Source organism: Hemiscyllium ocellatum, chromosome 18, assembly GCF_020745735.1.
Source record: "Hemiscyllium ocellatum isolate sHemOce1 chromosome 18, sHemOce1.pat.X.cur, whole genome shotgun sequence".
NCBI lineage: Eukaryota > Metazoa > Chordata > Chondrichthyes > Orectolobiformes > Hemiscylliidae > Hemiscyllium > Hemiscyllium ocellatum.
The window spans coordinates 74,504,166-74,527,389 of record NC_083418.1 but is presented as its reverse complement, the minus strand read 5'-3'; the positions used below and the strand labels follow the sequence as shown (position 1 = coordinate 74,527,389).

The window sequence follows — 23,224 nt, the reverse complement described above, 5'->3', positions numbered from 1 at the left end:
AGACATCCTGTTTCTGAATTTGATTTTTGCCAAAGTTGTGTTTATGGTAATAGTTAATTAGCAATAGTTGCTATATCTACTATTCTGTTAAGTATTCCAATAGAGTTACATTATTTCAATTCCTTCTTTCATTTGTTGCATTTTAACAATAGTGGATGAACAAAGTGTGTTTTGCTTTAAATCTAGTAATGTGACCAAGAAATTGCAGCTGGAATGCAACACCTTACATTTACCTTAAAGGAAGACAATGTTAGGGTCTAGACAATCTTCTGAATGTTTTGAGGAGGTTTGGTCTGATCCACAACAGTGCCCTAACATTGGATACTTACTGGCTCCAGATAGGACCTGCCTGAAGGCAGCTAATGAAAGAGACTCCTAAGCCAATTACAAATTTCTCCAGTACAGTGGAGGTTATGCAGTTAAATTCTGAGCAATTCGCCAGTGCTACATTTAAGGCTTAAGATTGTTGCATTTCAGGAGGCCTATAATGCAAGAGCAGAAATGTACGGCTGAGGCTGTATAAGGCTGTGATCAGACTGCATTTCAAATATTGTGAGCAGTTTTGGGTGCTTAATCTAAGCAAGGACATGCTGGTGTTGGAGGATGTGCAGAGAAGATTTGCAAGAATGATCCTGAGGATAAAGGGCTTTATATATTAGGAGTGGTTGAAGACTCTGGATCTGTACTCAATGGAGTTTAGAAGGATGAAGAGTGATCTCATTGAAACCTACAGAATAATGAGAGGTCTGGATAGAGTAGATGTGGAGAGGGTCTCTAACTGGAGAGACTAGGACTGAGGCCACAGCCCCAGACTGAAGGGAAAACTCTTTAGAATTGAGATGAGGAGGAATTTCTTCAACCAGTGGGTGGCAAATCTGTGAAACTCATTATCACAGAAAACAATGAGGGCTAAGACTTTGAGTGTATTTTATACAGAGATAGATAGGTTCTTGATTAGTAAGGGGATCAAAGGTTGCAGGAAAAAGGCAGGAGAATAGGGGTTGAGAAATATATCAGCCATGATCGAATTTTGAAGCAGACTCAATGGGCTGAATGGCCTAATTCTGCTCCTATATCTTGCAGTCTATGATCTATGGTCTACACCCTGTAAGAAAGCCCAAAGCAAAATCTTTGGTGCTTAAAATGAAGGCTGCAGGCCTCTGGACAAGCTTATTACTTGCAAATTCTCATTTCAAATAATTGGTTGATTTAGCGCAGTTGATCCTCCTGTGGCATCCCCATGACATTTACCAGCTCATATATATTTTTCAGAACATTCGTCCTTAAAACTATGCACTTTAAACCTTATTTCCCATAAAAATGATTTGACCACATGCAGTATAACTTTTAAAATCATAAGTGAAAGTCCTGAGAAAAATGGTTCCAGATAAAATCAGAATTCCAGGATCTACTGAAGGAAAGACATATGTACAAATATTACAACCTGCCTTTCCTTCTCTTCAGAGATGTTTCCACATGTATAATTGTATTCTTTAATGTTATATTTTATGTTGTATTACAGATTTCTATGATTGGCTAATTACCTTTTAAGATAGGAAATTCCTTGCAGATTTGCTCTGTCTCCCACTGTGAATCTGATGGGAGATTACACCTTCTTAGATAGTGGTAGAGTTCCAGATGTGTCAGATCTTTACTTTTTTTGGGTGGGGGTAATTTCCTGGTTGCATCCTGACAAGTAAAACCTTCAACTGTCCCTTAGAAGTCAGATGTGAAGGTAAGGAAATGGTCAGGATAACAGACTCCCATACCAAGAATTCCTCTTGCTCTGAATAGTCCCCACACCCTGAATAGATGGTAGTGGGCCAAGTGAATGGCAGTATACTGGAATATACAAAAAACAGAACCCTGAACGCCAGAATAACATGTTTTCAACTAAATCCTAGGTTGGTCACATCATCCAGGAGCTGAAGATTTACCAGTTAGAGTTTGGGGCAGTTGCAGAGTGTGGAGTATAGGATGAGGAGATGTCTCAGCAATTTGCCCTAGTGAGGCGATGGTCCGTCAGAAGTTCTCAACTGACCTAAGTGTGTTAACCAAAGTAGGCCTTTGGCATTTGAATCTGATGTAGCAATCAACAGGATCAAGGCTGATTTCTTGTCTTTACCTTCCTGCACCGTCCCCTTTTTAATATCCTAATAACCAAAAATCTATCTTCTTCTGACCTGAATATATTCAATACATCAGCATCCAGGTCTCTAGATAGTAGAGAATCTCTAAGATTTGCAACTCTTTAAATGAATAAATTCCTCCTCACCTGACTCATAAATAGCTGATGTCTTATCCTGAGTTGGAACCTGTGTTCGAGATTGCCAACCAGAGGAAACATTTTCTCAGCTCCTATCCTGTCAAGTCCTTGAAGAATTTTATATTTTTCATTTAAATCGCCTCTTGTTTTTCTAAATCCAGGACTATGCCAAGGCTATTCACTATTTGCATACAGCAAAGTCAGTCAATTAACCACTTGTTGCCATTCCTCCAGGGAGGAAAAGGATTCTAAGGATGTATTTGAAATTACATTTTCATCTACTTGTTGCAGCTAACTGAGGGATACCCTACTTGTAACTCAGCAAACTCTGGCTGCATGAATACTTTCGGACAACATCAGCATAATCCTGGTTGGGATAATGACCTGAGAAATTAAGGCCGAATAATTTCATATCTGTGTGACCATGCAAATCCTATCCATAAAGTGATCTCGTCACAAGTGAGGTTTTATTTGATTTGGTTGTATTTACGGGATAGATAAATCTTGCAAAGTTTGTTCATGTTTAGAGACTTTACTCTCTAGTTATTTATCACCTCTTTCCTATCAGATAAAATAAGTTTGAGAAAATTGGTAAAATTGGGAAATTGAAGAATTGCGCTTGTCACCCTGCAATTGTAATCAAAACAAAAAAAAGTTAATTGCTTTGTTCAACTTGGCAATCAATAATTTTACTGTGTGCTGTTCAGAAGGAAGAGTCTTGGTGGGTCATATTTTGTTACACTTATTATCATAAATAGTTCAAATTTCTATATTAAAAGGGTGTAGAGAGCTGGCACGGATAATTTCCTTATGTGCTTTCACATTCTATGACCTTTTAAGTGTGGTGGCTGGCTGCTGAGTGTCAGTGCAAACAATGTGACATTCAGACAGCTTTACATCACCTTATGCTTTTTCATTACATAGTGTTAGTTATGTAACATCTGTTGCTGCAGTAGCCCGATTTGTCCTGCTTATTTCCAAATCCATTTGTGTGTGGGTGTAGATGGTTATCACCTTTGGAGCTGCCGGATTCAGCCATGTATTTGTCAGTTATGCACCTGTTTCTAGATATTCCCTCATCATGTGTGTGGGAGAAGATATTTGTGCAGTAAAGTTAGTGAAGCCCTGAGCCATCATCTTCTACCAGTGGTTTACCAATACATTGAAGAAATATGAGGATGGAATTTTCTTGAGATGAATTTTGAAGGCAGACGTAATACAGGAAGCAAGCATGGGCCTGGGTTGAGTTTTCATTCTTCTCAGCTTATATGGCTGCAATGGTAAAATGCCAAATTTTATGGGCAGGGTGCTATTAAGCCCCCAGGACCTTCTAAGTTCCAAGATCCAGATGGCATCTTTTAAAACACTTTACCCTCTGCAAGCCAGGAGCATCACTCAATTCCTGCTCATCACCTCCATTCAAACTTGAAATTTCAGTGACTGACAAACATTGGCGCCAGGATTTAGTGGCGCCTCACTAATTTTTCTCAAAGCTCTCCAGGAGGCAGGAGAAACTCTTTTGCCAATGAATTGCAATAAGATATCAACCTAACTGATTAAAACAGCCTGGACGCAGGTGGCTTGCAGAGATCGCTGCCCTTGGGTGGCTAAAAAAAACCTGGCTTTCATGCTGCAAGAGAGTGAGTGATCTGCTTTGTTCTGCCACGGAATGTACCCATGATGTGGAGGTGCCAATGCTGGACTTAGGTGGACAAAGTTAAAAATCATATGACACCAGGTTATGGTCCAGCAGTTTTATTTGAAAGTACCAGTTTTTGAAGAGCTGCTGCTTCATCAGGTAGCTAGTGGTACAGGATACATAGGACAAAATTTATAAGTAAAGGATCAAAGTTACATACAACTGATGTGATGTATTAGACAAACTTAGATGGCTGTTAAGTCTTTAATCATTTAGAATGGAGATGCAGGTCTTGATTGATTAATATGTAAATCCCAGAATTTCTTTCAAGTCATTGCCCTGAGATAACTTAAGGTTTTATCAGTATATATAAAAAAAGGCAACCTCCAGGTTGAGACACAGATACACTCTAACCTTCCACCTTTAATGCATTGTCTGAGCTGAGATGGCACCTTTTTTATATACGGATAAAACCTTAAGAGGGTGCAAAGGAGATTTACCAAGATACTGCCAGGGCTGGAGGATCTGAACTTCAAGGAAAGATTGAATAGACTGGGGTTGTTTTCCTTGGAGCAACGAAGGTTGAGAGGGAGCTTGATAAATGTTTTTAAAATTGTAAAGAGTTTATATATTGGATAGGAAGGCACTTCTTCCATTAGTAGGGAAATCATTAAGCAAAGGCATACATTTAAGATAAAAGGTAGAAAGTTACATGGAAAGTTTAGGAGAAATTTTTTTTTTACTAAGCAAGTGATGGGACTCTTGAACTCGTTGCCTGAAAAGGTGGTTAACTCAGAAATTCTCATAATACTTAAGCACATAGCTTCCAGGGCCTTAAGCCAAACACTGGAAAATTGGATTAATGTAGTCAGGTCTATGTGGATTGGTGCAGACATGATGTGCTGAATGGCCTCCTTCTATACTTTAATAGGCAATGAATCTATGAGTTTGCCTACCATCATGTCATTGGCCTTTCATCACAACTAGGAGAATGTACCTGATAGATTTTCATTGTAGGGTTGCATGGGACAAAGACACAACTCAAAACTGGCTTTTTGAGTTGAGTCGCCCTCTGAGCTCAGCTGCTTATACCTTCCATGGTCAGTGTGGTTGTCTTGCATGAACAGGCTCATTAACTGGTCAGGCTTCAGCCATAACACTGTATGTGTTTAACAACATTAAACCAGATTGATACTTTTTATGAGCCAATTACCATGGAGACTGCTTGCATTGTAAGCATTTGAGCAAAAAAATGCTATGTTCATGAAATAGTTAAGAAATTGAAATAATTTGTAGTCACTGGAGCTTGAAGAAAAACGTCTACCTCAGCAGGTTGACGCCTCATATGTATAGTCAGGTTTGTGAATACGTGTTTCCCATTTTTGACGAGCTTACATTTGTAAATATAATTACAGTTGGTTGTGGTGTTAATGATTATTCATAATATGCTAATGAATGCAAAAAAAGTTAGAAAAGCCAACATTTTAAAGTTTCTGAGGACTTTAACTCATCAACATGAAAATGAATTTTAGATTCCCGCACAATAATATTTCCCCAATTGCCTCTGCAAAAGATCCAAGTGACCAATCAAAATCCCAACCAGAAACCCTACTGATATTTGGAGTAAAATAACAAGTGATCATCAATCTACTGTATTGTTGTTTAATCAATGTGATTTCTGGATACCCTTTAGGATTGTCCTTACCTGGTTTGGCTGAGATACAATGTGGTAGCTGAAATTATCCAGCAAACTACTCAGTTGTACAATTTAAGATCAATAATAAAGGTTGACAGGGACATCCTGTAAGTGAGCTAAATAAGGACTTGTTTCATGTTAGGGTACAGGGGTTCTATTGCAGCAGTTTGAGCAATGGTGAGATATACTTCAGTTGGAGAGCAATTGTGCTACCATAGTTTCCAATGCAAGTGTCAATGTATACGGTATACACTACACTGTGCATTGCATTGCTAGGAAGTCTTTGCTTTCCAGATGTGGTTAGTGACTCCTGCATACTCATGGTAATATGTTGGAGGATGCTATGAATAGACTGAAGTGATACCAATAGACAACTGCACTAGAAAAAAAAATGTTTGTTTTATAAGGTGGGCCTGTGATGTCTTCAGCTGTAGGCTCTACATTCGAGGAAAGATAAGGCCTGATCCCCTGGCCAGCAGCTTTTCCATTATTGTTCTCAAGTGCTTCTTCTTTCTCATGCTCAGTGATTCAGGTATTCTAGATGTTTGGACATTTGATATATCCTATAGGCTAAGTCTACCTTTCTTGCTGTTTGTGACAGGTAGTCCAAGTGAATACAATACGTGGTAAAAATCTTTGTGTTATTAAAGACCTCTGTACCTCCGAATGCGAAATGCATAAACCAAACAAGAACACTTTAGAATGTTGGTTGTGTTGTAATTTCTGTTTTCGATTCAGAAAGTTATGGGTTTTGAGTTGAGATTTGAAACTGAACTGCATTATTTGAGTAGGCATGCTAAGTTGACTGCTTGGGTAGTGGCTTATGAAGTTATGGAATTCTCAATGTGATTTCAAGAGCATGTGGCTGCTTTCTATAAATTTAACTTTGACCTTGTATATAATGCCTGAATGTCTTACCAGAAAACAGGAGTATCAGTCACAAAGTATCTATTTAAACTTTAGTTATTGAGTAACAACAATCAATGGAGCTATTTGAAAGCATGCCAAGTGGATAATTTGTGTATCATGTTACAGAATCATAGAGTCAGACAGAACAGAAAAATACCCTTTGATCCAACCAGCGCACACCAACCATAATCCCAAACTAAACTAGTCCCACCTGCCTATGCTTGATCCATATCCCTCCAAACATTTCTTACTCATGTGTACATCCAAATGTATTTTAAATATTTCACCTGTACCTGCATTCAACTCCTCCTCCTGTTCAGACTACACATAGAGTCATAAGGTTGTATAGCATGGACCAGATATCCTAAATTAATCTAGTCCCATTTGCCAGTATTTGGCCCACATCGCTCTAAACCCTTCCTATTCATATACCAATCAAGATTCCTTTTAGATGTTGTTATTGTACCAGCCTCCACCATTTCCTCTGGCAGCTCATTCCATCCACACAGCACCCTCTGCATGAAAAAGTTGCTCCTTAGGTCCCACTTAAATCCTACCCCTTTCACCTTGAACCTATGCTCTCTAGTTCTTTAAATGTTGCAGTTGTACCAGCCTCCATCATTTTCTGTGGCAGCTCATTCCATACATGCACCATCCTCTGTGTGAAAAAGTTGCCCCTTTGGCCCCTTTTAATTCTTTTTCCTCATAACTTAAACCTAAGCCCTCTAGTTTTGGACTCCCCCAACCCAGGACAAAGACCTTAGCTATTTACCCTAATCATGCCCCTCACGATTTTATAAACCTCTATAAGGTCACCCCTCAGCCTCCAACGCTCCAGGGAAAATAGCCTCAGCATATTCAGCCTCTCTCTCTATAGCTCAAACTCTCCAACTTTTGCAACATTCTTATAAATCTTTTCTGAAACCTTTCAAGTTTCACAACATCCTTCTGAGAGCAGGGAGGACAGAATATTACATAGTATTCCAAAAGTGGCCGAACCAATGTCCTGTACAGCTGCAAATGACTTTCCACCTCATGTACTCAATGCACTGACCAATAAAGTCAAGCATATCAAACACCTTCTTCACTGTCCTATCTAACTGCAACTGTGCTTTCAAGGAACTATGAACCTACACTCCAAGATCTCTTTGTTCATCAACACTCCCCAGGACTTTAACATTATGTGCTTAAGTCCTGCCCTGATTTGTCTTTCCAAAATGCAGCACCTCGCATTTATCTAAATTACATTCCATCTGCCACTTCTTGGCCCATTAGCCCAATTGATCAAGGCCCTGTTGTACTTTGAGGTAACCTTCTTCACTATCTGCAACTCTCTGCAAAGAAATTGCCCTTCATGTCTTTTTAAAATCTTTCTTCTCTCACGTTAAAAATATACGCCCTAGTCTTAAAATCCTCCACCATAGTTAAAAGGCAACTGCAATTTATCTTGTATATACACGTCATGATTTTACAAACCTCTATAGGTCACCCCTCAACTTCCTACGCTCTAGTGAAAAATGTTCCTACCTATCTAACCTGTCCTTATAACACAAATCCTCCAGTCCCAGTAATATCATGATAAATCTCTTCTGAAACCTCACCAGCTTAATAATAATCTTCCTATAACAGTGGTCAGAACTGGACACAGTACTCCAGAAGTGGCCTCACCAACATCCTGTACAACCTCAACATATTGTTCCAACTCCTGTAATTCAATGTTCTCTTAACCACCTTATCTATATGTGGTGCAAACATCAAAGAATTATGTACCTGAACCCCAGGTCTCTCTGTTCTATAACACTACTCAAGACCCTACTTTTAATTGTATAAGTCCTACGCTTGTTTGTTTTGCCAAAATGCAATTAATTTGCATTTATACAAATTAAATTCCATTTGCCATTCTTCAGCCCAAGGCCCAATTGATCAAGATCTCTTTGTGATCTTAGATAACCTTTCTCACTTGGAGATATTAAGGACTGCAGATGCTGGAATGTAGAGTTGATAAAATGTGGAGCTGGAAAAAGCACAGCAGGTCAAGCAGCATCAGAAGAGCAGGAGAGTCGATATTTCAGACAGGACCCTTCATCTCCTGCTCTTATGATGTTGCTTGGCCTGCTGTGCTTTTCTAGCTCCACATTTTATCAACTATAACTTTTTTCATTGTCCACTATATTAGCAATTTTGATGTCATCCTCATATTTATTAACCATGCCTTCTGTATTGTCATTGAAATGATTTATATAAGTGACAAACAAACGTGGACCCAACGCCGATCACTGTGGGACACCGCTGGTCACAGGCCTCCAGTACAAGAAACAACCCTCCACCATCACTCTCTGTCTCTGCCCATTAAGACAATTTTGTATCCAATTGGCAAGCTCACCCTGAATATGTGACATATACAAGTGAATTTCCCATGTATACATGGTTATATGATGGTTTAATATTATAATATTTAACCCAACCTAGATACATTCTGCACCTTATAACTCAATGAAGAAATTTCAATATGTTAATTGATCATTTCTGCATATCTATTTAGCTAATATTTTCCTGGAACTCTAATTCAAATACTCATTCAATATCTTTACACAAACATAAGTCAACATATTAACTGTTCTTATTAGAAATCTATTACCTACATCAATTTCTACTGTTTGGAAAACATATTTTAATCTTTAGTCATGCATAAGTGATGGTTACTGTATATTCTATTCTAAATATTAAAATTTCAACTAAATAACTTTAGGTTATATAAATTTTTAATCCATTTAACAATTACAAGTTCTGAATTTAAGTTGAATTCAGCTCAAATCTCACCTTCAAATTATAGGGTATAATTAGCTAAGTGTTTAATCAACAGGACAAGACTTCTCATTAGGCTGAAATAAATTGTTTCTGCTTGTGACAAAATATACAGATAACTTCCAGTCATTGATTAGATTTGCTGATAACAACACCACACTAAATGGCAGCATTCAGTAATTAATTTGTTGAGATCATATTTAAATGCTACAATTTTTCGCAATCATAGTGACAGAAGGAAGTTTTGTGGCACAGTAGTTGCATTTCTGCCTCTGAATTCTCTTAAAGTTCCACTCTAGAAATTGAAAGTGAGTTCATAACGTGTCCAGATTGAGTGTCAACTTGCAATGCCAAGTAAGAGTGGGAGAGACTCTTGATCAGTCAGGTGATGGAGAAGGAATTGGAGCCTACGTCATGATTATTCGGAGATCCAGGCTTCAACTTACATACAAAACTAAATGCTACCACAGCAACCCAGATTCTCTGGATGCTGATTGGGCTCAGTTGATTGGATGGCCAATATGGATCAAATGGCTGCCAACAGTATTGGGTTTGACCCTTGTAGCAGCCAGTGTAGATTCAGTACATGTCCCCTTGCCTTACCCTTGGTAGATGTTGTGATGCTGTGAACCGGACCTCCCTTTGGGCAGAGAACTCACCTGACAACATAAAAACCGAATGAAATGCAGATGCTGTAAATCAGAAGCAAAAATAAAAATTGCCAGAAAAACTCAGCAGGCCTGGTAGCATCTGTGGAGAGAAATCAGAATTAACATAGTATAACGTAATAACCCTCAGAGTAAACATTTCATATCAAGTGACCCTTCCTCAGAACTGAGGGTTATTGAGTTATACTACGTTAATTCTGATTTCTCTTCACAGATGCTGCCAGATCTGCTGACTTTCCAGCAATTTGTCTTTTTGTCACCTGAAAACATAGTTTGATATCATTAGGATATTTCTAAATCCTATATTAAACATATTTCTGTGACTCTTCGTAATAACTTGAATGATGGAATAAAGAGTAGCATTCTTACACTCTTTTTATCTGTGAGGAGCTAAACATATTTCTTTCAATTCTTTTTCTGTTGATCAGACCTTATATATTTGAGATTATTTTTATCTTCTAGCATATTTTTTTGTGAATTGATCTCTTATTCTGTGTAGCTTCCAATCTTTACAAAAAGTTGAATCCATTTGTTTTTAAAATAATTCTTAGTATGGAGCCATTTTGTTTACATGCTTGAATAACAGAAAAAACTCTTGAAGAAATTCACAAAACATTCAATTTCAAGAATGATTTGACTGATGTATAGACTGATGTATAACCAAACACTTGCTTTTCATGATGAATACTTTCCGAAATGGTGATTTAATGGAGATTTCTTCCAAACTCTTAAAGAAACTGATTGAATCTTAACTTTCCATTTTTCCCCGGAGATGATCTGGAGTCCACATTTTTGTACATGATTTATTTCACTGAATGTTATATTCATCAAAGAGAGTGATATTTGCACTCGCACATGGTACAGGTACAGTATTTTCTAATCAACCTATTTGGAAATGCATGACATACATTTGGAGCAGGTAGTACTTGAACCCAGACCTCCTAGTCCAGAGGTAGGGAAAAATACATGATACATTGTGTATTTTCACATTTTCAGAATCAAGCACCTGCAAATTAAAAGGAACTTCAACTCTGTTCAACATTTTGAAGGATTCTCACCACATTTCCTATTGCCCAGCATTTCAGTATAGTAAAACGTGGCAGTCTCTTCCTGTTCCATTTGATAGGTATTACAGTACCTATTATCACAGAACTCATATAAAATTCTTTAACATGCCTCTCATGTTAACACCTTTTAATGTATAATTCCAAATAAGCTGTTAAAGAGAATTTATTGGATACAATAAACACAAGTATTTGTATTTGGCACATTTTTGTAACCAAAAGTTTTATGTGTAAAGAGAAACTGTCTTTGCATCCAAGAACCACTCCACAATGTCCACTGACTGAGAACATTTAAGTCTTGTGTTAAACTAGTTCTCAGGACCTGGAAATGGATCGCAATTCATTGAATATCTGAGGAAACAGAATATAGCTGCGTGAAAGGATTTCATTTAAGAGGAGGAAGAGGTTGTTAACTGGGGATCAGCTGAAGGAAGATGGAAAAATTTTTATTATCCCAATTATTTTTACTACAGGTTATTATAAATCACTTTCAGTAATATCACTGCTAAGAATGCTTTTAATAGAATTCGAGATGACAATACTTGAACTGATATACATTTGTTTATTTTTTAATCAAAATGGCTATTCTTCTGTTCTATTTGATGATAATATATATTTTGGTAAAGAATGATATTACCTTTTGCAGGAATGAAATGCAGGCAGCTGAAAGTTGACACTTTATAAATTTTTCTTTGGCTGCAGATGGGATAGGCAGCAAGCCAGCTAAAGACTGGTCAGTTAAACACAGATAAATAAATAGGACTTTAGAGTATTATGGAACAAATAGAAACAATAACTTCAAAGATAGAAAATGTGCTATTATTATTCTTGAACTGTTGAACAAACAAGGAGCATTAAATAGCATTTAATATAAATGACACTATAATAGATTAAAATGTTAAAATTTATTACCTCCAGTTCTCGGCAGTATTTGTACTGGCATTCGTCCTGAAAGAGAATCCAAAAATCTGCAATGTGGAATGTAATTATTCAGGATGAGAATTTTATTCTTGCTGTGCAGTCTCAAGGTGAATTTTTCACAACCACAGGAAATCAATTGTATTCATTTTCAGCAAAGCCCAAAAACAGAAAATTGAATTATCTGGTTTTCTCTTATTTTTCCTGAGGAAGAATTATCCTGTTAAAGTCAAACATCCATCTTTGAAACTAGTTGTTGATACTCCAATGAATTTATATTTCTAGGCAGTTAGCGATAATATTCTAAATATGTTCCTTTGAAATGGTAAAAGAAGTATTGTGTTGAGTGCTATTGATTTCTGTATCAACATAAACACATTGTAGCTTTGCAAAAGGCAAGCAAAGTTACTTCCTGCCAAAAGACAATTATTAGGTAACAAAGAAATATCACTGGTCAGGTTGGACATTTTGATATGAGTGTCATACTTACTTGAATTGCCAACATATTAGTTGCAATATATTTCGAACTGTTCAAAATTTGGATTTGCACTGAGTTTTGCACCAATAAACTAAATATAACTTCAGTTGTATATGCAAAATATATATCTGCAAAGCGTATCATTAGAAGTGAGGAATGGAATCATCTAAGGGGTAAATCCTATGGTTATTTTTCTTTTCCTTCTTTAAGAATAATGCTACTCACGCATCAGCTATGTTTAGAAAGGCTAACCATTTTTAAATCTTGTTTTGAGGATCTGAATTCTGCTTTCAAGCCCAACATTTATTTCCCGTTCCTAATTGTCTTTGAGAAGATGATGATAATGTAATTATTCCCAACAGCACAATTAAGGAAGGGGGTTCCAGTATTTTGACTCAGTGAATGAATGGCAATTTAGTTCCATGTCAGGATTGTGTGTGGCTTGGAGGAGAACCTGCAGGTTGTGATGTCTAAATGTATCTACTGCCCTTATCTCAACGTGGTAGAGCTCATGCTTTTGGAAGACATAATCAAAGGAATCTTGGCCACTTGTTGCAGTGCATCTTGTAGCTGGTATACCATGTTGCCACATTTTGACAGTGGTACAAAATTAAATACTCAGATGATACTGTTCAGAAAGCTGCTTTGTTTGAATGATGTGAACGTTTTGAGTATTAATGGGATTGCACTTATCCAGGTAAACAGAGAATAGTCATTCACCTTCTTAACTTGGGACTTGTAGGTGGTGGGCAGTCTTTGGGAAGACAAACAATGGGATAATTGCTACAGAATTACAAATTACTGTTTGGCACTTGCAGCAACTTGCATTGTCGGTGATGCCTAGAATGTTGTTAATGGTGATGTGGAATATTGAGGAGAGTTCATGAAATTCTCTTGTGATGGAGATGTTCATTGGTTGGTACTTATGTCCAAAGAGTATAACTTGTCACTAATGAATTACTGCCAGAATGTTGTCCAAGTCATGGAGGCTAGGAATGCTTCAGTATCTGAAATAATAAAATAACATGAATGAAAAGCACTTTGAATTTTGGTGTTTTTCAACATTGCATTGGGTTATAATCGGATCCCCTTTCTGGGACAATTCTAGATCTGATATACTTCTAGGATGATTCCCTCAACAATTGGTAGAATATTAAGAATCTCAAAGACACTAAATAAGACTGAAAGTCTGAACTCCTTAAATACTTGTAGTTGGCTGTGAGAATTGTCAACATATAGATAGCTCTCTTAAAAAGTTTCGGACAGATTATATTATCTTAGACCTGGGAATAACTCCTCAGTAATTTAACCCTGTACCAAAGAGACTAAAGAGTAATGTACACGGATTAATGATCCTGAAGACCATTTTTGATTATTTAAATTTTAAATTTCATAGCTGTTTATTAAAGAACTAAACATGTGATTCACTGAATAATGAAAATAGTCAATAAGAACATGAAAGAATACTACAAAAAAAACTTTTATTTTTCTTAGACTATCTAGTTTTAAAAATCAATTATTGTTACAGCAAAACGTTTTAAATAAGATATCTACCAATTATTAAAGTAGCATTTACCTTAATTCCTGGGTGAAGACTTACAGAATTAATGACCCAGATCGAGAGAGAATTATTGTCACTGAACCCCAATAATTGTAACTTTACTGTGAGAGCTGCTGAGTTTCAGCAAATTGAAAATTCCAATAATGCTCTCAAAGTTTATTTTCTTTCTTAAGATTGAATCACTAATTTCTTACGTATAGAGGTGGCAAATTAACTGTAATTAAATTCAGCCTCATTATGTACCAAGTAGGGTGAATATCAGTATTAATTTCCAGATAGATTTGTCTTTCTTTGATTTCTAAGAAACTTTTATTTCCATGCAAAACCCATCAATGATTTTAAAGAGTTCAGACTCTGAGGGTTCATGATGTCCAAATTTTACTTAATTAGCTGGGAGATGATGGGAAGTGGTATTTGCTGGTCCAGTGACCCAGGTAATGTTCTGGAAGCCCAGGTTCAAGCCCACCGTGGTAGATAGTGGAATTCAAATTCAATAACATCTTGAATTAAAAGTCTAATGATGACTGTGAAACCATTGTTGACTACCATAAAGTCTACTCATGCCTTATTGGGAAGGAAAGCTGACAGCCTTAACTGATCTGACATATATGTGACTCCAGACTCCCAATAATGTGGTTGACTTCTAACTGTCTTCTGTAGTGGGCTAACAAATTATTCAGTCATACCAACCACTAACCAGATGGTGAGAACCTGGGCACCAGAAACTATGAAAATAACCTCAGCCCTGTCAACCATGTGAAGTCCCCCAAGCCAAAATTGGAGCCGAGAGCCAAAATTGGGAGAACTGTTTCACAGGTTATCCAAGCAACAGCCTGACACAGTCTCAATAACACCATCACCATCCCTGGATATTCGTGTCTATTCAGCAGCACAGACTCAGCAGAGGTGATTTCAGCGATATACAGTTGCAGGGAAGTCTAGAAGTTCTCAACATTGACTCTAGACTCTATGAATTCTCCCAACATCAGTTCAGACATAGGCAAAGAAACCTGCTGACTTCGATGTTACAATATCTCTCAGCCAGTGATCCAGTACTCCTCCATGTTGAATACCACAGAGAGAAAATGTTGAAAATGGCAACAGTGCAGAATGTACTCACAAGAATGGCTTAGCAGCACATTACTAAACAATGTAGCTGAATCCTAAAGAATATTGCTAGTCAACTGGGTATATGACAGATGATGCGAGAACCAACAAGAAGGAAGAACGCACTTGACCTCATCCCACCAATCTGCCTGCCATAGAGGCATTTGTTCATGGCAGTATCACTGAGAGTGAGCACTGCACAGTTTCTGTGGACATGAAGTCCTATCTTCACATTGAGAGCACCCTCCACTATATTGGTCGGTAATACCACCTTCTCAAAAGCACCAGGGTGGGCAATAAATGTTGGCCCAGCTAGTGATCCTCATATCCCATGAATGAATTTAAAAAAAAGCTGGCTTTCTTTTGAGATTATAATACAGTTTTTGAGTTAGAATAACTTTGTGAAATTTCTGTTGATTCTGGTTTAGGCCAGTATAAGATAATATTAGTACAAAATAATCTTATTAATTGCTGGACTGCAGTAGCCATCCTAGTGGCAAAATGATTTGCTCTGTGAATTTGCATTTGGATCCAACTCGTTAGGGAGTTTCTTTTTGCTGTAGGAATAGGCAAATCCTTTCATGCAAGGGCTCATGGCTATGCAGTATAGACAGTATTAAGCCGTTTAAAGAGCTTAAGATTTCTTTCTTTCAGGAGAAAGACCTGACATTAACCGAAATAATTCTTCAGAGGCTGACATTCCATCGCTAAACACCTTTCATTTACAATTGCATTGCCTTTGACAATTGCCTCTCACTGAGTCAATATCCCTTGACAATCATCCTTTTATATCCACCAGGTCTCTCTGATTGGACCACATTAACAGCCCCAATCAGGGAACTCGTATTCTTTGATGTTCAGTTGGCTGACTTTGTTATAAGCACCACATTAACCCTAAAATTCCTTAGTATGGCCAGATTTCTTTACATGGATACTTACACAAGATAGAAGTGAGAAGGACTTTTCAAGGATAATTGGACTAGGCATATTTTTGATTTGTTTTGATTTGATGCCAGGTTGCAACTGAGCCTTTTTTCTGGTATACTTTATATTGGTTTCAATATAACTGCCTATCTTGATAACATTGTTGAAAAGCTGCAGAATAGTTCAAGCCAAGCATTCTTTATTCTTTCTGATGAGAAAAACCCAGAATATTTTAATTCTGTAGAAGGCCTTTGCTGAATGCCTGCTTGTGTTACAGTGTCTTGTGATGACATTGTAAAATATCATGCCCTCATTTCAAACTGAATGCAGAGCATTCAAAATATATTTTTACATTCTCCCCGGAGTAATTGAAAAATTAGGATAACAGTTTGCAATTATACACAACTCCTGATGTTGGAAAAGTGTATCAGAATTCTTTATATGTCTGAGCATGAAATGGAACACGAATAAAACTAAAAGTATTGGTAAAGTAGAATTTCTATACAGGGCTAAACCAATAGCATAAGTAAGCGTTCAGAAAGCTTCTGTAGGCTGATAGGGAGGATACAATGCAAAGAGATTTTGGGAAGGAAATTCAAGAGATGTAAAGGCTGAATGAACATGAGCAGCAGCCATTCAAGGCTGAGAAAGAATCAGGCAAATTGGAAAATAGGCTAAGATGGACTTGTATTGATAGCTAGACCACCTCAACAAATACTTGGGAGAAGAGTTTGACAGAATGTACATAAGCCAAGCCTCAGAAAGTCCTCAAATATTGACGAAAATAAAGTGCAGTACATGCTGGAGATCAGAAGGAAGCAAAAACAGAATTGCTGGAGAAACTCAACAAATCTAGCAGCATCTCTGATAATAGAGAAAATATATAGATTTAGATATCTATCAATCTATCTTAATATCTCTCGATATAGATAATAGAGAAAGTAGAGTTTATGGACCTTCTAAAGAAGGGTCACCAAACTCGAAACATGATCTCTGTTTTCTTCACAGATGCTGCCAGACCTGTTGAGTTTATTAAGCATTGAATGCTCCTTTGCACTGAGATAATGAATGGAAAGGAAATTGTTATGAGCTGAAACAAAAAATTGAAAATTAATGTGAAGGGCGATCATGTATTGCATAATCATGAAGATCATTAGAAAATGAAATGAAGTATTATTCAACAGAAAGGATTGGTGGTGGATTATCACAGGTAAAGGGTTGGCTGGAAAATGGGAAGCCTTCAAAAATGAGATAACAAGAATCCGGAGACAGTATGTTCCTGATTGGGTGAAGAGCTGAAAATGTGTTGCTGGAAAAGCGCAGCAGGTCAGGCAGCATTCAAGGAGCAGGAGAAACGACGTTTTGGGCATGAGCCCTTCTTTGGGAATGAGGAAAGTGTGTTCAGCAGGCTAAGATAAAAGGTAGGAAAGAGGGACTTGGGGGAGGGGCTTTGGAAATGTGATAGGTGGAAGGAGGTTAAGGTGAGGGTGATAGGCCGGAGTGGGGGTGGGGGTGGAGAGGTCAGGAAGAAGATTGCAGGTTAGGAAGGTGGTGCTGAGTTCGAAGATTGGGACTGAGAAAAGGTGGGGGAAGGGGAAATGAGGAAACTGGAGAAATCTGAGTTCATCCCTTGTGGTTGGAGGGTTCCTAGGCGGAAGATGAGGTGCTCTTCCTCCAGCCGTCGTGTTGCTTTGGTCTGGCAAGTAGGCAGCCTGTCCCTCCAATATAGAGGAGGCCACATCGGGTGCAGCGGATGCAGTAACTGATGTGTGTGGAGGTGCAGGTGAATTTGTGGTGGATATCAAGGGCAAGGCTGATAGGTGTAAGGAATGTTGGCTGACTAGAGAAATTGAGGTTTTGGTGAAGAATAAGAAGGAAGCATATGTCAGGTAAAGACAGCAGAGATCTACTGAATCCCCAGAAGAGGATAAAGACAGTAGGAGTATACTTAAGAGGAAAGTCAGGAGGGCAAAAAGGGGGCATGAGATGGCTTTAGCAAATAGGGTTAAGGGTAACTAGGGAAAGAATAGGGTGCCCTAAAGATCAGCAAGGCAGCCTGTGCTTGGAACTGCAGGAGATGGGGGAGATACTAAATGAGTATTTTGCATTAGTGTTCACTGTGGAGAAGGATATGGAAGATAGAAAATGTGATGAAATAAATATTGATATCTTGAACATGTCCATATTAGGGAGGAGGAGTTATTGGACATCTTAAAGCACATAAAAGTGGATAAATCCCTGTGACCTGATCAGGTGTACCCTGATCTCTGTGGGAAGCTAGGGAAGTTATTGTTGGGCCCCTTACTGAGATATTTGCATAATCAGTAGCCATTGATGAGGTGCCGGAAGACTGAAGGTTGGCTAATGTGGTGAACTATTTAAGAAATGTAGTAAGGAAAAACCAGAGATGTATAGACCGGGGAGCCTGACATCGGAGATGGGCAAGTTGTTGGGAGCAATCCTGAGGCATAGGATTTACATGTATTTGGAAAAGCAAGGACTGATTAAGGATACTCAACATGACTTTGTGCATGGGAAATCATATCTCACAAACTTTAAAAAAATAAGGAAGAAGATTGATGAGGGCAGAGCGGTGGAAGCGAGCTATATTCGGTAAGGCATTCAACAAGGTTCCTCATGGTAGACTGGCTAACAAAATTAGATCACATTGAATAAAGGGAGAACTAGCAATTTGGATACAGGCTGGCTCAAAGGTGGAAGACAGAGGGCAATGGTGGAGGGTTGCTTTTCAGACTGGAGGCCTGTGTCCAGTGGTGTGCCACAAGGATCGGTGTTGGGTACACTGCTTTTCGTCATTTATATAAATTATTTGGATGTGAACATAGGAGGTATATTTAGTAAGTTTGCAGATGACACCAAAATTGGAAGTGTAGTGGACAGCAAAGAAGGTTACCTCAGAGTACAACAGGATCTTGATCAGATGAGCCAATGGGCAGAGAGATGGCAGGTGGAGTTTAATTTAGATAAATGTGAGGTGCTGTACTTTGGAAAGGCAAATCAGGGCAAGACTTACATACTTAATGGTAAGATCCTGGGGAGTGTTGCTGAACAAAGAGACCTTGGAGTGCAGGATCATAGTTTCTTGAAAGTACAGTCTCAGGTAGATAGGATCATGAAAAGGCATTTAGTATACTTTCCTTTATTGGTCAGAGCATTGAGTACAGGAGTTGGGAGGTCATGTTGTGGTTATACAGGACATTGGTTAGGCCAGTTTTGGACTGTTGTATGTAATTCTCATCTCCCTCCTATCGGAAGGAAGTTGTGAAACTTGAAAGGATAGAAAACATTTACAAGGCTGTTGCCAGAGTTGGAAGGTCTGAGCTATAGGAAGAGGCTGAATAGGCCAGGGTTGTTTTCCTGGAGTGTTGGAGGCTGAGGAGTGACATTATAGGAATTTATAAAATCGTGAAGGGCAAGGATAGGATAAATAGACAAAGTCTTTTCCCTGGTTTGGGGGAGTCCAAAACTAGAGGGCATGAATTTAGGACAAGGGGCATTTCTTTCACACAGAGAGTGGTGCATATATGGAAAGAGCTGCCAGAGCACGTGGTGGAGGCTGGTACAATTACAACATTTAAAAGGCATCTGGACGGGTACATGAATAGGAAGGGTTTAGAGGGATATGAGCCAAGTGCTGGCAAATGGGATTAGATTCATTTGGGACATCTGGTCGGCATGGACAAGTTGAACGAAAGGGTCTGTTTCCATGTTGTACATTTCTATGACTCTATTCACCCTCCAGCCCAATTGTTATCAATTCATATTTCTATCCACCTGTTCTTCTCTTTTTATTTCTGCTCTATGCCTACCTATCATTTACATGTTACCCCTAATCTCCCCCCCCAAAAAACTATTTTCTGGATATAAACCAACATTTTCCTAGCTAGCATCAGTTCTGAGAAAGGGTCATCAGACACAAAAAGTTAGCTTTGATTTCTCCTCACAGATGCTGCCTGCCATGCTGAGCTTTCCAGCAACTTGTGTTTTTGTTTCTGATTTACAGCTTCTGCAGTTCTTTTGGTTTTTAGTAAACCTGTGCCTTCTGGTCTGAGACACATCTGCCATTGGGGAAAGATTCTCACAATCTACCCCATCAAATAATTTTATATACCTCATTCAGATATCCCTCACAACCTCCTTTGCTCCAGCCTATCCAGCCTCTCCTCATAACTGAGACATTCTATCCCAGGCAACATCCTGGTGAATCTTCTCTGCACCCTCTCCAATTTCTCCCATATACAACTGATACAGTAAAAAATGAGACAGCATTCCTCCAGGACCAAGGTGCTACATGGACAGCACACACTACATGGTCATACAAATGGCAGCATAAAATGCATAAGAAGTGCAAACCACACAGATTACAGTGTAATAAAAGAATGATAATTAATAGACATTATTCGAGCAGCAATTCGAAGTCGTGCAAATAATTTCAGATGGAAAAAAGTCCGATCAGACAGTGTTCAGAAGCCTGATGGCTTGGGGGAAGAAACTGTTGCACAGTATAGTCATGAGTGAACGAATGCTCCGGTATCTTCTGCGCGATGATAGGAGGGAGAAATGTTTGAGTGAGAGGTGTTTGGGGTCTTCCACAAGGCTTCCAGCACTAATTACTGTGGTACATTGCTTTCAATCACAAAGATAACACTGAAAATTACCCCTTTGCCTTCTAGTTATAAGCTACTTATTGCATCAGTTTGCCAACTTCCATGTATCCCATGGGATCTTAACTTTTGGACCAGCCTTCCATGTGACCTCGTCAAAGGCCTTATTGAAATCCATTAAACCACAGCAAACACCACCCTCATCAATACAATCAGTCACATTTTCAAAAATCTCAGTTAAACTGGTCAGACAGGATCTCCCTCTAACGACTCCATGCTGACTATACCCTGCCTTTCCAAGTGTTGATTAATTCTGTCTTTCAGAAATGTTTTTCAATAATCTCCCTATCACTGATGTCAGACTAACTGGTCTGTAATTACCTTGCCTTTTCCTGCTGCCCTTCATTGACAAAAGACCCACATAAGCTATCCTCCAGTCATCTGGTACTTCACTTGTGGCCAACAAAGTATTAAGCTACTCCATCAGTTCCCCAACAACCTCCTACCTTTGTCTCCCATAGCAGCCTGGGATCAGGCACTGGGAATTTATGCACCTTCATGCCTGCTAAAACATCTAATATCTCCTCCTTACTAATCTTAATATGTTCTAGAACCTCACCATCCCAACTCTGTGAATACAGATGAGACGTAGTCATTTACAACCTCAGCCATGCTCCATGTAGGAGCGAATTACTGCAGATGCTGGAATCTGTAATGAAAACAAAAAATGCTGAAGATCACAGTGGGTCAGCCAGCAATTGTGGAGAGAAAGCAAGTTAACATTTTAAATCTAGATGATAATAGCTATTTTTGTTTTCACTGGCTCCTTGCCAGGTTGCCCCTTTGGTCTCTAAACAGGCCCCCAATCTTTCCCTGGTAATCTTTCCCTCTTAATATAACTGATAAAATACCTCACAGTTTTCCTTAATCTTATTTGCCAAAGTTATTTTGTGGTCCCTGTTTTCCCTCCTAATTTATTTTTTGGGCAAACCCCTACACTCTTTTTAATCTTGAAGGATCCCCCCTGTTTTTAATGCACTGTACCTGACAGATGTTTCCTTCTTTTTCTTTATCAAACTCTCTAAATTCCTTGACATCTAGTGTTCCCTGGAGTTGCTGCCCTTGCCCTTCATTCTTAGAAGAAGATGCTGGCCTTGAATTCTCACTATACTGCTTTTAAAAGATTCCCACTTTCCAAATGTAGATTTACCAGCAAGTGGCTGTTCCCAGTCTATACCAGATCCTGTTTAACGATGTTGAAATTGTCCTTCCCCTAATTTAGATCACGTAGCATCTGCATCATTATTATCCATTTCCATAATGATTTCCAATCTTACTGAGTTATGGTCACTCTTCCCAAAATGTTCACCCACTGAAACTTTAACCATTTGACCACTATCATTCTCCAGGATTAGGTCTAGGAGTGCCTCATCTCTCATAGGACCGTCTGTAAACTGGCACAAAACACTCTTCTGAATGCATTTTAAAAATTGCCCAGTTGAATTGGTTTCACACTAAAGTGATCCCAGTTAATATTAGCAAAGTTAAAATCGCCTACTACTATAACCTTATGTCTTCATACATTTCTGTGTTTTACTATATATCTGCTTCTCTATCTCTCACTGACTGTTGGGAGGCCTGTAGTCTAATCCCACTAATGTAGTTGTCCCTTTTTTATTCCTAAACTCTACCCAGATGGCCTCATTTGAAAACTCTTCTCGACCATATTGCCTCATATTGCAATAATGGTTTCCTTTATTAATAATGCAGTGCCTTCACTTCTCTTATATCCCATCATCATGCCTGAATCTTCCATACCCTGGAGTATTGAGCTGCCAATTCTAGCATTCCTTCAACCACGTTTCAGTGAATGCAACAATATCATATTCTCATGTGCTGGTCAGTGTTGTAAGTTCATCCACCTTGCCAGTCAACCTCCTTGCATTAAAATAGAAAGAATTTACCTATCTAAATGTCCCATGTGTCTTATCCTGCCATGTCTTCTCTGCCTAATAGCATTCCTTTTACATCTGATTGTTCCCGACATAACATTAACTCTGTGCCTCATCCCGCTGCAAAATTAGATTAAAATCTCCCGCACAGAAAGATGAAAGCTCTGCAGCAAAGCAGAAAGTTTGATAGTCATTTGAATTGAAAACAACAGATACTGGAGATCACAGCGGGTCAGGTAGCATCCATGGAGAGAGAGCAAACTTATGTTTCAAATTTTGATTACTCTTTATCAGATCTGAAGTGTGGATGGACAGTATTTATACTATAGATCAGGGGTGGGGGAGGGGGAATCACAATTTGAAGGTGTTGATCTCAATATTAAGCCTGGAAGGCTGTAAAGTGCTTCGTCTGAAGATGAGATGTTGTTCTTCATTTTAGAAGGATACATTTCCTGTAAGAATTTTGAGAGTTTGTTTCATTACCATCATAACTTGGAGCAAATTTTTTTAAAGTACCACAAAACCAGTTATGCAAATAAAAAATATATAAATTGATGATATTTAAATTTTAAAGAAGATTTAGCAAATACATAGTCATTATTCCAGCGACAA

At 38.4% G+C, this 23,224-nt stretch overlaps 1 protein-coding gene across 1 annotated transcript in view; it reads left to right on the top strand.

Moving 5' to 3' along the window:
• Window positions 1-23,224, top strand: part of LOC132824271 (growth arrest-specific protein 2) — a 171,849-nt gene that overhangs the window by 5,581 nt on the left and 143,044 nt on the right. The window lies entirely within an intron of this gene.